Here is a 13639-nt window from a genome sequence, read left to right on the forward strand (position 1 = left end):
AAATTGTAAACAAATGAAGCCTAATCAAATTATAAAGAGTAATGAAGCCAGCACTAAAACCCTGATTTTACAGATTATTCAAATCTTGCCAAGCATGCATGCATGCATGCATGCATGCAGGATCTCAGGATACTTGCATTCACCTTAGTGGCAACGCATTAGTAAGCTATTTTCTGTGATTCTGTCTTCTGATTAATTTGCCGCAATAATAATGGGAAGAATAAAAAAGAATAAGATGAACCATGGGTAAGTTGACCCACCCCCTTTATCTTGGCAACTGTACACTTTTGTTGTCATGTGATCATATATTTTGAAACTACCCATCATTTTGGCCAGACTGTGAAAAGGAGAAACATGAGGAGGTGTGGAAGGCACCCATTTACTTTATAAACTGTTTTTGGCTTGTCAAAGTAAAATTTTAGCATAACAGATGCAATGTCTGACTGTTATGTCAAAGTATTTGCAGGACTAAAAATATTTATGATCCATATTGAGGATTTAGCAACCATGCAAATAATTTAGCTAAATATTAATGGCAGCTATGTGGTAAAGTGAGCCAAATGCTGTGGGGTAAATTGAGCCAGCATTACCATAAGGAAATTAACTTAAATTTCTATGTATAAAATGGCAATTTCAATGCAATATTATGCAACTGGTTTAGGTTATAATGTTACACCAAAATCCTTTTCTGAAGAACCAGAAGATTCTTTTCACCAGATTATAATCATATCTTTCCAGCTGTCCTTTAATGGTCTTATGTTTGGCATTGCAGAAAACCGCAAAGAAATTTTTGACTAAATGTTTAGTTTCAGTGACATTTATTCATTCATTCTAAATCAGATTTTAGGCCTATATGCAAACTCTCTGATTAGTCTGTTTTTGGCAAGATACAACTTGAACTTGCTTTATTGAAATTACAACGCCACTTGGTTTTATGTTAGCTTTAATAGAAGAAAAATTGATTATTAAAAACATTTTTAAAAGAGGTAAATTATCTTTAAAATTTCACATGGGGTAAAATCAGACTAATTTATATAGTCAGTTAGTTTACACACAGGTTACCCACTGATTCGGAACAACTGACCCCTAACCTGGGGTAGGCTAAATTGTGCCACAGGAACATGTATTCTTATTTAAAATAATTTGAAACATCCAGAAGTATTTAGATTTCTTTATTTATTGCACTTCTGCCTATTCTTTTATCTTGAAAAAAAAAAATCAAAGACTCCACATATCATACTCCACACTCCCTTACCATTTAGGGGACTACTCATGGTAAAATAATTTGCACTACAAACCAGGGGATGCAACGATGCAACTGGCAGTTAAGCAGAGTTACGAGTTACTTTGTACCGTAATACAAATTGTACGTGAAACGCAGCCTTGCATAGTTCAACAAGTCAGTGTTTACCGAAATCATTGTTCCAACACACATTCGCAAACAGCATCGCAAAGTTGTGTGGTTGAGACGACAGCTTTCGACCTGTGGTGGTAACGTTAGATCTAGTAATGTTAGAACTAGAAGCACTGGCTTATTTCATGTTTGCATGTAAGTAGGGGACTCAATAAATCTTGGGCAAAATTAGCAAACTGACATTCAGTATAATCTGGACCTTGTATTACGAATTATAAACAAATGTCATTTTACGTCTTTTAGTTTGTCAATTTTAAGATTTTAAGCGGCGTTTTTGATAGGAGCACTAGGTAAGGAGATAAATCTGGAAATAAAGCAAAATAACTGAGAAAAATAAGAATTAGTCCTCATTAATTCGACCTTAAATGGACCACCTGCGTGACGTCATTATTAAACGGCAAATTTGCGACAATGCGGTTTACGATGCATCGTACTGTGGTAGCGACGAGTTATGTTGTTGTACAGGAAACGCACCCCACTGTGTTTATGATTACAATAATGAGTTAAAATAATATGATAATGACAAGTTTGCACTATCAAGCAGCATAACGGACTTGGAAGCAGATGAGACCGTCACCGGAAGCCTCGACACAATCAAATTACAATGGGTAAATACAAACACCAAATCCAATCCCTTTCCCCCCCCTGTAACAACCAAAAAATGCACTGAAACTGTGGATTAACTTATATTTTGCTGTATTTACTTTAACAAATTGTAAGAATGAAGAATTTCTTAATCAGGAAATACAATCTTTCCCACTCTTCTATCTGACAGAATCCTTTCAGCATCCAATAAGAGACAGGGAACACATTTAAGAGCATGCAGAAATGTAAAACCACTTTGAAAAAGACAATCAATCTCTGCTTCCATCCATATACATCCAGGCAGGCTCAATACATTTGACCCTGAAAGTGATAAAGTGTTTTAATAATTCAGTTTTCCTGAATGATTTGTTTTGAACAATATGGGCACGGCTGTTTGCTGTAGCTACAGTTCCTCACACTCTCAATGCAATAGGCTAGTTGTCTTATTGTATGTATGTTTCTTGAAGAGGTCTCTCACCGGCACATTATAATAGCTCAGTAAAGTCTGGTGACCTCAAAGTCTCACCAATTTACAGCCAATGAGTTAAAGTGTGTCCAATCTAATTCTAGATGTTTATGGAATGGAAAGTGCAGCTCTGCTCTCAAAGTGAATTGAAGTCTTCTCCGTACGCTGTTCACCTGAATAAAATGATATGGAGTTTCAGACTGATGATGACAGCTTGGACAGGTGGGTTTTATTATTTATATAATGGTAATATATTTATTGATTAAAAAAAAAGTTTTTCCATCTATTATTTGCATTTAATTATACAATATATTGTGATTAAATGCATTTAAAAAAAAATTATTTTCAAAACCAAAGTATTTATTCATTTTTAGAGAACATTACAGCTATCTAAATCAAATGTGAGACTTGAAAACAACCCAGCTGTATAAATGTGAAAAACTGAATATGAAAGGTAAACAGTGCAGGTCAGGATAGGTTAAACTACTGTTAGGCAAATAAATAACTTGACGTAATTGCATAAGGAGGTCTTTTTTGTCGACCTAAATTCACACTTCACCTCATTAGCAACTCGGCTGAATGATGTGAGCTGCCCATTTCAGTAATGAAGCATTAAAAAGGGACTTTCAATGATTTTTGGTCAAGCTGCCCAGCTAAAGTTACTGCTGAAGTATGTTATAGTGCTCTCCGATGAAACCATCATGAAAATCAATATGGAAATGGCCAAGAAAGGTGTCAGCATTTATTAATATGGATCTTTCTGACATAAGCTTCAGATATTTCTGATGCAGGATCTGTTCTTTCCTTTTAGATAAACATAAATCATTTAAAGAGCAATCAAATGTGTCACAGTTGGTTTTAAGTTTAATTTTGCAGACTCTATTCAACGTGTTAACTTTGATAAACCGTTTATCAGTGCCCTTCTACTGCATATTATTCCCATATTTTAAATCTGAAACCTCTGTTAATGTGTCTAATGTAATTGGATCCATTTTCAAGTTAAAACCTTGGTGCCATGTCAATTGTCTTTTTCAATTCACACACAGCCACTGGCAGACATTCAAACAAAATAATTTGTTTCACCACCAGTAATTTTGTTTTGATTATTTTCTAGTTGGCTGTGATAATGTTTGGCATTTTGATATTTAAATGGGTATGTAATTGTTCCAGCCATCGCATTTTGGGTCCGCCCTACCATCAAAAATCACTTTTCTTGTTATTATTTATTTATAATTTTTTTTTTTTTGTAAACCGGGCGAGCAAACAATCTAATCTCTTAACCGAATGAGAAGCTTTTTCACGGTTTAATTACAACCGCTCACACACAAAGAAGAAAAGAAACACTTCTGTCTCAATTTATTTATTTATTCCCTCCTAAAGTGAGCCGTGTTGTTAAAAAATGGTTTTATATTAATTTAATGGATTATTTGCTCATTAGGCATTAATCATAGTGCCCCATCTGGATGGGACTGCCGTGACTACAGGAGAAACAGCTATTCTGATCTCAATTAGATTATGCCTCTCTTCTTAGCCTGCCCATAAATCATTCCCCCAAAGTGAAATTAACAGTTACTCGAGCGCATTAATAATCTGCGTCAGGCATAGGAGAAATTCAGCAACTGGAACCACCCGTCCCAGCCAATGGTGAAAACATCATTTTGTTTATGAAATATAAACATTCCACGGTGGGGTTCCTCCGCAAATTCCTCCCCCTTTCCGTCCGTGACAGGGAAAAATGATGGTGTGCCGTGTGCCAGATGAGCAGTCACCCGGACAAGCTGTGTATAGCCACACAGCTTGATCGTACTCCAGATGGGCTTGTGGTACTTTTCTACTACGCTGGCTTTAGCTTACTGCAAACATATACTCTGCATATAATCTTAGATTGCTTTTTGATTCGATAGGAGGAAATGCATGAAGATGCATGTTGAGGTTTACCGGGGTTGATTAATTTAAGACCTTTTTTGGTTGAATTCTGGGTAGTGTTGCTTTTTTTCCCTCAGATAAAGCATTTATTGGCAAACTTTTTATGATTATTGCAGTCAGGGCGTCATTATCATTAGGGTCAGTCAGTGAATAACATCTTAGCCATAATATGGATCCATTAAAGGAATCCCAAATGAGCCGAATATTGACACAGCTAAATGGATGGGGTTCACTTATTTCGGTCCCCCTGCGGCACGAAACACGTGTGGCAGGGGGGACTGGATGATGTCCTGCAAAAATCTCAGCCTGCTCTGAGGCTGTAAGCCATGGCCGGGCAGGACTCTTATTGCACCTCAGATGGCAGATATTGAGATATGGAGAGCAATCGTGATGATTACCCGAGTGAAAGCGCAGGGAATGAGTGATATATGAAGACCACTTAAAGCCTTTGTGTCTTGTACATTGCATCTTTGAGAGATTAGAAGTGTGACATTAAAATGGAAATCACTTCACTCGGGCATGACAAGGGACACTACGTGACCCCCGACGTCCCAGTGAGACTTGCGGATGACCGAATGATCCTTCTGGGAGGGATGTAGTCATGAAGCGATCCACAGGGAGAGGGGAAATAGGGAGGTGCAGAGGAGAAAGATTTTCTTCACGGGAGTAAACAAATCAGTCATCCTTTTGGGCCATTCTATGAAAAGGATAGAATTTAGATTTTTTTTTTGTAATATAAAGTAGCCTAATGTGTGTGTGATATAACAATAGTGTGAAATATATATTTATATATAAATAGTATACCTTAGGTCCCATTACGTATGCATTAATTATGAACGAGCAATACATTGGTTACAGGATTTAGTTAGTAAAAAATTGTTAGTAATAGTATAACTTTTCATTGTTTGTTTATATTAGCTCAATAATATAAAAAATGCATCAGTTAATGTTCAAATGAACATGACCTAAGATTAATAAATGCTTTAGAAGTATATTATGATGTTAGTTCATGTTGACTAAATGGAAGCACTTTTAAGGTGATGTATTTACATGTTTTTCGTTATAACAGAAAATGATGCACAATACTTAGTTACTAAACAAATCCGAAACCTTAAGTAAGTTCATCTAGTTAATTAATATTACTCAGTACTTATTTGTGTAATTACTTTGTAACACAAATTACCCTTACCCTTGTTGCAATGCCATATACAGTATATATATTAGTCCATCTGTAAATGTTCGTGTCAGCCCTCAAAAACACACATTTTCTACATTTCAGATCAAACAAGCTCTCAGAACAGTTTGATCTACTCATGTTCATCTGGCTTCATTTGAAAAACATTAATTTTTACCCAGCTGCAAATGAGAACACGTCCCTTTAGACACCCAGCCCGTTTCTCCATCCCTCAGCCTTGTCTTGCACTGTTCAGGGAGCTAAACTGTGCCCTACACTAATCTCAGTTTGAAGAATGAATGATGAGAAAGTGGATTGTCAGAAGTATATCAGCTGTAATGGCAGTCGTGAAACGAGTGAGAGAGATGTAGAGCATATATACAGAGCGGAGGTAGGACAGACAAAGAAATAGATCTGGGGGCCGAATAATTCCCTCAACTGCTCCGAAACCACCTCTCACATCTGTCAGAGCGAGCGGCACAAAGCGGCACGCCTGGTTCCTCTCACCAACGACCCGACACCACTATCTATAATTAATTACATCATTTACATTAGACTATTGACTAAATAAATACATAAATCACAGGGCCTCGAGTCAATAGATGCAGACATATTTAATCATGTTCTAAATAATGATCACTGTTCCCATAATGCAATAATTATTTTCAGCAGCTGACTGGAATTAATCTTGTGTCATTATGCCATCGGAGACATAGAGGGGGAGAGAAAGTGAGAGGCCTTGATAAATACAGACTCATTTGGGAGGCTGCTGTGTGAGTGTCAGCCATAGAGAAAGTGGCAGGTGAAAATCCCAGCTTGTCTCTTTATACGGAGTGACAGGTGAAAAGCGGCTGTCTAAAAATGCACTGGATATTCGCTGTTTTGTTTATCAGCTGCCGAGCGCCGAATGAAAGAGGAGTAACATGTATTGCCTGTCCCTCCACCTTTTCATCTGCTGTTTAAATGGGCCAGGGGATTGGAGAGTGAAGTTTATTCCACCCATTCTCCCCGACAGTGGAACCATTTATTGCAGAGCATGAAGGAGATGGCGTTCTGTCACTGGAGACACTCCTTCAAATCAGGTCTGGAGATGGCTGCCTGTTTAGGTCACATTTAGCAATCTTGCTAGTCCTTACATGGCTAGACTTGTCTGCTGCCTCTATATTTTAAAAGATTTTACATTGCCACGCCTCATATCAAAGGATATTGTTAAAAAACAGTGGTTGTTAAATTTTTTTCGTTGGATGTCAAGTGGCGACCCAACAATGTTAGCTTATATAATGTATATAAGCTACAATAAAAATGGTGATGGCGCAGTGGATAAGACACATGCCTTTGGTTTGAGAGACCCGGGTTTGAATCCACCGTGAGACACCAATGTGTCTCTGCAAGACACTTAACCCCCAGTTGCTCCAGAGGCGTGCGACCTCTGACTTACAGTATATAGCAATTGTAAGTCGCCTTGGATAAAAGCGTCAGCTAAATGAATGAATGTAAATGTAAGAGCCAAACTATTTACAAAAGTATTAACATGAAATACACTGTAAAAAAATATTATTGGTTTAACTTAAAAAATTAAGTTTAAGTTCATTGAAATGGAAAAAATTTGAGTTATTACAAGGAAGGAGATTGATGTAATCATCAGAAACTCAAAATATTATGTTTTGAAAAGAAAAAAAAAAGAAAAAATGTTGTGATTACAAATCATGAAAATATTTTTTACAGTGTAGGAAATTTCAGGATCCGTTTTGATATTTGAAATGAAATATATATATATATATATATATATATATATATATATATATATATATATATATATGTGTGTGTGTGTGTGTGTGTGTGCGCGCGTGTGTGTATATATGTGTATATATATATATATATATATATATATAAAGGTAAGGTTTAGCATAATAAATAACAAAAAATATTTGAAGCTCGAGGGAATCTCATTCCCAAACAATCAGTTGATCAGGTGCTGTTCCTCTGGCCTAAAATGTATCAGGGTCAAAGGTTAATGACTTTGTGTTGACCACCTAACCTATTCTTTGATGAAGTGGTTGCAGGGTTTTTCCACCTTTATAAAGACATCCAGTGTAGCAACAGGATGTATGGAATGTGGTGTTGCACAAGGCTTTGTCAGACAGCAAGCACCCAAGTTGGATGGTGAGAACCACCAATATTTATTCATGATAAAGAGACAGCGCTGGTGTGTTGGCACAGGCTACTTCATTTACATGTTGTTATAGACTGTTTGCCCCTGCCTGGGCACTCTGTCCATCACTAAATAGATGAACTTGTCTCTTTTGTTCCATTCCCCTGTCATCCTGCCTTCACACAATGGCAAATCTTTAAACTTTATGTGCTACCTTTATTTCATTTTTATTGAATTATTTAGTTTCACTTACTTAAGACAAAAATATAACTTTACTGTCTAACTTAAATTACACATTTTATAAATAGGCATTTAACATAATTGATTTATAATATACATTTGATACAGTATATATGTATGATTTCTAAATAATTATATATTATGAGTTTTAATCGCAGAGGTTTAAAAGGTTAATAATAAACTCTATTTTGTGATTGTGTCAAGACCAGATTTTCTGTCTTTCCATTCCTAGTTTCTCATGAGTTATGTGGGAACTGGCCATCACTCTCAACTTGGGTAATATATGTGTGATGTGTGTGTTTGCCTGTGTGTGTGTGTACGTGAGTGAGAGTGTGATGTGTGTATGTGGTGGCCTGAGGGTCTAATATCCAGCACTCAATCACTGGTGTTAAGAGGGAGGAGGGCAGAAGATAAGGCCAGCAGAGACTCATACCTCTGCACTCCCAAACGTATCGACCAGGAGATTCTTAAACGACAGCAAATGCAGTGCTTCTCACAGAAAGACGCTCGGTATCAGCTTCTCATCCACAACACTCAGTGCATGAAAAATCATCCGATAGCAAACACTGCGTTAAAGCTAAACTAAAGCTGACTGAAAGCATTCAGACATCTAATTTCTTCCTCATGCTTTAGTTATCTTATTATGCCCTTTCATTATTCATTAGTGCTATAGAAGAAGGTTAAAAACAACCTGACAAGTCGCTGTAAAAATGTTTTTTTCATCATCTAAATATAACATCTAAATTAACTGGTTTTATTCTAATTTAATATATTTAATATGACTGAATGTATTTGACTGCATTCGATTAGTCAGGTTAGGTAATAATGACAACAACAGTTTCAAATGTTATAACGTTTTTCACTTAACATTACAGACGACATTGAATAAATATTAATTAAGATTAAACATACCCCAATTTTGCAATTTAGCAATACCTTTAAATGCGCATGGTTGATGAAGTACATTTTACTTACACACCAAACACGTGGTTTGTGCTTTCTGCTTAAATTTATTGCCATTTAAACATGACAAAAAGGCCGTGGAGGTGGTCATTACAATAATCCATCATGTCTGCAACTGCTGCTATCCAGCCTTGTGCTAAATTCAATCTAGGAAGGGTCAACATCTTTTTTTTTTTTTCACATGGCTGAGAGCTGGCTTTTCTAAACTGTCATCAGTTTACCTTTGTCAACAAAAGGGCATGGAAGGCAAATTAAAAGCAGAGAGTTGAGCCAAAAACCTGGATTAAACATTAGCTGCTCTGAATAGATTTGATTTTAGACTTGCCCAGATGAAATTTAAAGTGACGTCCTAAAGATCACACCAAAAAGCTGGCTTAAACCTGGAAATAAAAAAGTGTAACATTTTAAATAAAGAAATATATATATTTACATAAAAAAATTAAATAAAAATTATATAGTGTGTATGTATATGTGTGTGTGTAGGCTATATATCGGCATTGTTTGCAATTCCACCGACCATACCCCAAGTTGCTAGAACTGCTTATTTTACAGACAGTACAGGCTGAATTCCTTCCGCTCACATGATGATTTATGCACATGCATCAGTCGAATTACATCCAAATCTTTCCGGAGCAGATGTTGATATGGATTACGCATTCTGCTCTAGTGATTCCTGCGTGCTTCAAATGTCCCTAAAGCCTAATCAACCCACAAAAGGAGTAAATCAGTAGATCTCAACCCTTTGCCTCATTGATTACCGTCCTTGTGGAGCCCACCTCCGTTCTGCTGTCAATGTAGATCCTCAAGGCACGAGAGAAACCGGACCATGAACAGGCTTTTATTTTGTATTTTTGTACTGAACAAGTATTGATCTTTGAGCAATGGCTTGACACAAGCAGGCTGTGCTTTAGAGTCGATTTCAAGCATAACCATGCTATATCAAATCCTGTTATAGCCCCTCTGTACAGACCCTCTCTCTCTCTCTCTCTCTCTCTCGCTTTCTCTCGAAATGACATGATTTTTCTTTGTTACCTTGGGTTTCATTCAACTTGAATTGACTTTTTGCTTTGTTCTGGTTTTGTCATGGTTGAGGAGATCTGTTTGGTGAGAAAACAAATGACTTTTCAGGTTCTATGACTTTAACTGGACTACAATACCTGAAATTATCCTTATGGACTTAAAGTTTTATGGCAGTGTGGATATTTACTGGTCTTTCTTCATGGGTACAATATTAAACTGGACATCAAGTGTAAAATTGTCAACAATAAACTGTTAAAACTGTTAAAAACATAGTTCATTCTTATCATATCATATTCATGTCCATCCATATCTTGCAAAACTGAAATTTATTGAATTTTCTTTTATTGAAAATTGATTAAAATTATTTGCTTTCTGAATTTTTTATCTTTTCAAATGGACACAGATGCCTGAAAACATACTGCATTTAGTAAAAAAAAAGCATTACTAATAAATATCCATTGGATGAGCAGCAGTCATCATCCATTGCACTCTGAACGTCGAACGCTTACAACCTGATGCAAAGGTGCTGTGAGTAAACTCAATTTAATGTGCGCTCTAGTATTTGAAATACATAAATATGTCAAGTAAAGGACCCTTAATAGACCTGTTTGGACCAGTGATTGCAGCAGTATTGTTTCCTACTGATTAGGACGAAAACATACCCAAAGGACCTCCCATCCCACTAGCATTTAATCAGCATTAGCTTCCTTTTACTTGCTGTTTAATCTGCTTTCAGTCCAGGTACTTTGAATAAATCAATAGGAATACATGATTGTCTAATGATTTTCGGAGGCCATCCCTTCGACCACTGCTGCATGATTTAGAATGACTAATTCCACTTTTTAACATTGATCCTGGCCCATAGAGGACATGCATCCTTGCTAAAGAGAATCCTAGAGGGGGGTGGAGAAGAACAAGAGAACAAGATGTATAAAGGAATATTTGAATGGGTAATCCAAAATCTTGAAGATTTTTGTCAATATGCATTAGTTATTTTTAGGATAATGGTTAATTCCAAAGACCTGCCTTTAGTTGCAGTGCTTCAGTCCTTTTCTCACTTTAAGATTTCACTTAAGTGTGTCCAATTCCAAGCCTCTGCCTGTTGATGCAAACAGTGGCGTGTCTCTTGTTGATGGACACCATAATCAGAGGGGAAGCTGATTAATTACAGAGTCGGCCACTGGGGCTTCACTTCCTATAGAGGCCTCATTAGCTTTCTGCTGCCCTTTTAGACATGCCAGGGTAAAATCATTTCATTTAATGAATGTGATAAGATCAGCTCATTGCTTTTTCTGAATAAATTTGTTTATTGTCTTGTCGATGCTGAATAATATGATAGTGTTGGGGAACCTACTTTGAAGCTGTAAATCAAAGCTGTCACTGGGGCAGTAAAGGTACAAATATGTAGCTACACTTAAAGTCCCCGTGAAATCAAAATTGAACCTATTTACTTTGTTAGCGCATATTACCAGTCTTGTGGTGAACAATTAATCCGTGCAAGTGAATATATATTAAAAAAATGTTTTACCTTAGTAATCTTTAATCAAAATCTGAAAAGTTACTTCCGGTCTGGAACGGTTTCTTTTTCTGATGACGTAGGTTTCACAGTTTGGGTGGGGAAACACGTAACCACTCCCCTCAAAGCGTTAGTTTGCTATGAGCGAGAGATGGAGAGGAGGAGCGCTAGAGTAAAACCCTGCCCTCTGTTCAATATTCCGTTTCACTTGGAAATGCGTCACAGCACTGGAGAAAAATCGTTTGCAACTTCCGGTTCACGGGGACTTTAAGGTACTAATAAGTACTTTTAAAGTATGTATTGTCCTAATGTACTATTTAGGGATAAATAATGTAGATCTTTTGTACCTTGGGGTACTGGCCAAGTGACAGCTCTGAACCTTTTTTTCTCAGTGATGTATATTAACATGGAATACAGATTGTTTTTTTTTTTCATTTTAAACATTTAACAAACTGGTTATATATTTTATCATTTAATCAGAATTGGTTAATATATCTGAGCCAAAGAAATGCATTATATAAATATCTGGGTACACAAATCGGTGACTAATTTTTTGAATCCGCTCCTTTAAAATGAATCATCCGAATGAACCGATTCACTAGAATTAATCAGACGTTCCAATTGAAGAGAGTCGACTGACTGTTTAGGAGAGCGTGTTATTGCTTTGCTCAATTTTAATACGCTAATAATACGAGACGAAAATCATTGATATTTTGTCACGCTACACTATTTGTTGAAAAAGAAAAACAAGGTCAGAAAACAGAAAAAGTATATATATATTTTTTAAGCTAGTTCACAAGTTTTACATGTTCATATTAATATAGTATTACTCCCATAGGTAGTCCTCGAGGACGATGCAGTTTACAGAACAATGCAATTTTGGATTGGTTTGAGCGAAGTGGTGTTGGAGGAGGGAGGGACACCGGAAGAACTGTAATGAGGTAAGCCTATTTTTACTGTTGCGTGATGATTAAGATTAGATGAACTAGCTCATCCCGAGATTTGTGAGATAATATGAGATTATATAATATTTCACACCTGTATTTACCGAACCTCTGCTCGCGAGTTGCTTTGCTTGTGTGCCCATTCTATTGCCTGCAAATGTATCTAGTGTATACTGACCTGCTGCCCGATAAATGAGCTTGCTTTGTTCATGAAGACCTCTCTCTGGGGTGACACTGGGAATATTAATGGGGATTCTCTGGGCATTTGTTGCCTCCCGCGTTAAGGATTCAGTTGATTGGTCTATATACCTATACAGATGGAGCAGAACACACACACACACACACACACACACACACACACACACACACACACACACACACACACACACACACACAAATGCATTCATAGAGTATACATAATGTATGGATATGTATAGCCATAGGTGTAATTTACAGGTGGGACATGTCCCCACCACCTTTTGCTTGGGTTGATATTGTCCCCACCGGAGGCAGGGATGTAACTAATACACATAAATAAAACCTCTCTAGTTAAAGAGTTAGTTCACCCAAAAAATGAAAATGAAGTCATTAGTTACTCACCCCCATGCTGTACCAATCCCGTAAGACCTTCATTCTTCTTTGGAACACAAATGAAGATATTTTTGATTAAATTTGAGAGGTGGATCACTGCTACATAGGCCGCCTAAGAGATTGAAACTTGACGGCCCAGAAAGTCAATGAAGAAAATGTTTAAATATTCCATGTGACAATAGTGGCTCAAGTGTAAGTTTATCAAGTGACGAGAATACTTTTTGTGCCAAAAAACAAACAAACAAACAAAAATAACGACTTTATTCGACTATTCATTTTCTTCCTTGTAGGCCTGAGACGAGAGTTCAAGAGATTTCCATGACACATGCACAAGAAAACTGGATCTCCTTCAACTACTTCAGTTCAGTTCTCGCGCATGCGTCGTGGAAATCTCTTGAACTCTCGTCTCAGGCCTACAAGGAAATTAAACACAATTTACTATTTAAATCGATTGTGATTTAGCATTGTATTAGCCACCACCCACTTTTTAAAGCAAAGTTACGGCACTATATGTAGCATATTATAGCGTATATATGTACACACAGGCTTCATATGTATATACTATATTGTGTGTGTGTGTATACTGTAGCCTCATACACGTGTATATATATATATATATATATATATATAATGTGTGTGTGTGTGTGT

General features: G+C 36.7%; 1 long non-coding RNA gene across 1 annotated transcript in view; it reads left to right on the forward strand.

The window, feature by feature from the left end:
• The first annotated feature begins 1848 nt into the window (after nucleotides 1-1848).
• The window catches only part of LOC120490668 (uncharacterized), a 44949-nt gene continuing 33158 nt past the window's right edge, over nucleotides 1849-13639 (forward strand). Inside the window, exons 1-3 of the long non-coding RNA XR_005625110.2 lie at nucleotides 1849-2022; nucleotides 2570-2687; nucleotides 12295-12397. This is a non-coding gene — a long non-coding RNA (uncharacterized LOC120490668). The remainder of the gene's footprint in view (nucleotides 2023-2569; nucleotides 2688-12294; nucleotides 12398-13639) is intronic.

Source organism: Pimephales promelas, chromosome 19 (genome assembly GCF_988280905.1).
Source record: "Pimephales promelas chromosome 19, fPimPro1.hap1.1, whole genome shotgun sequence".
NCBI classification, from domain to species: Eukaryota; Metazoa; Chordata; class Actinopteri; order Cypriniformes; family Leuciscidae; genus Pimephales; species Pimephales promelas.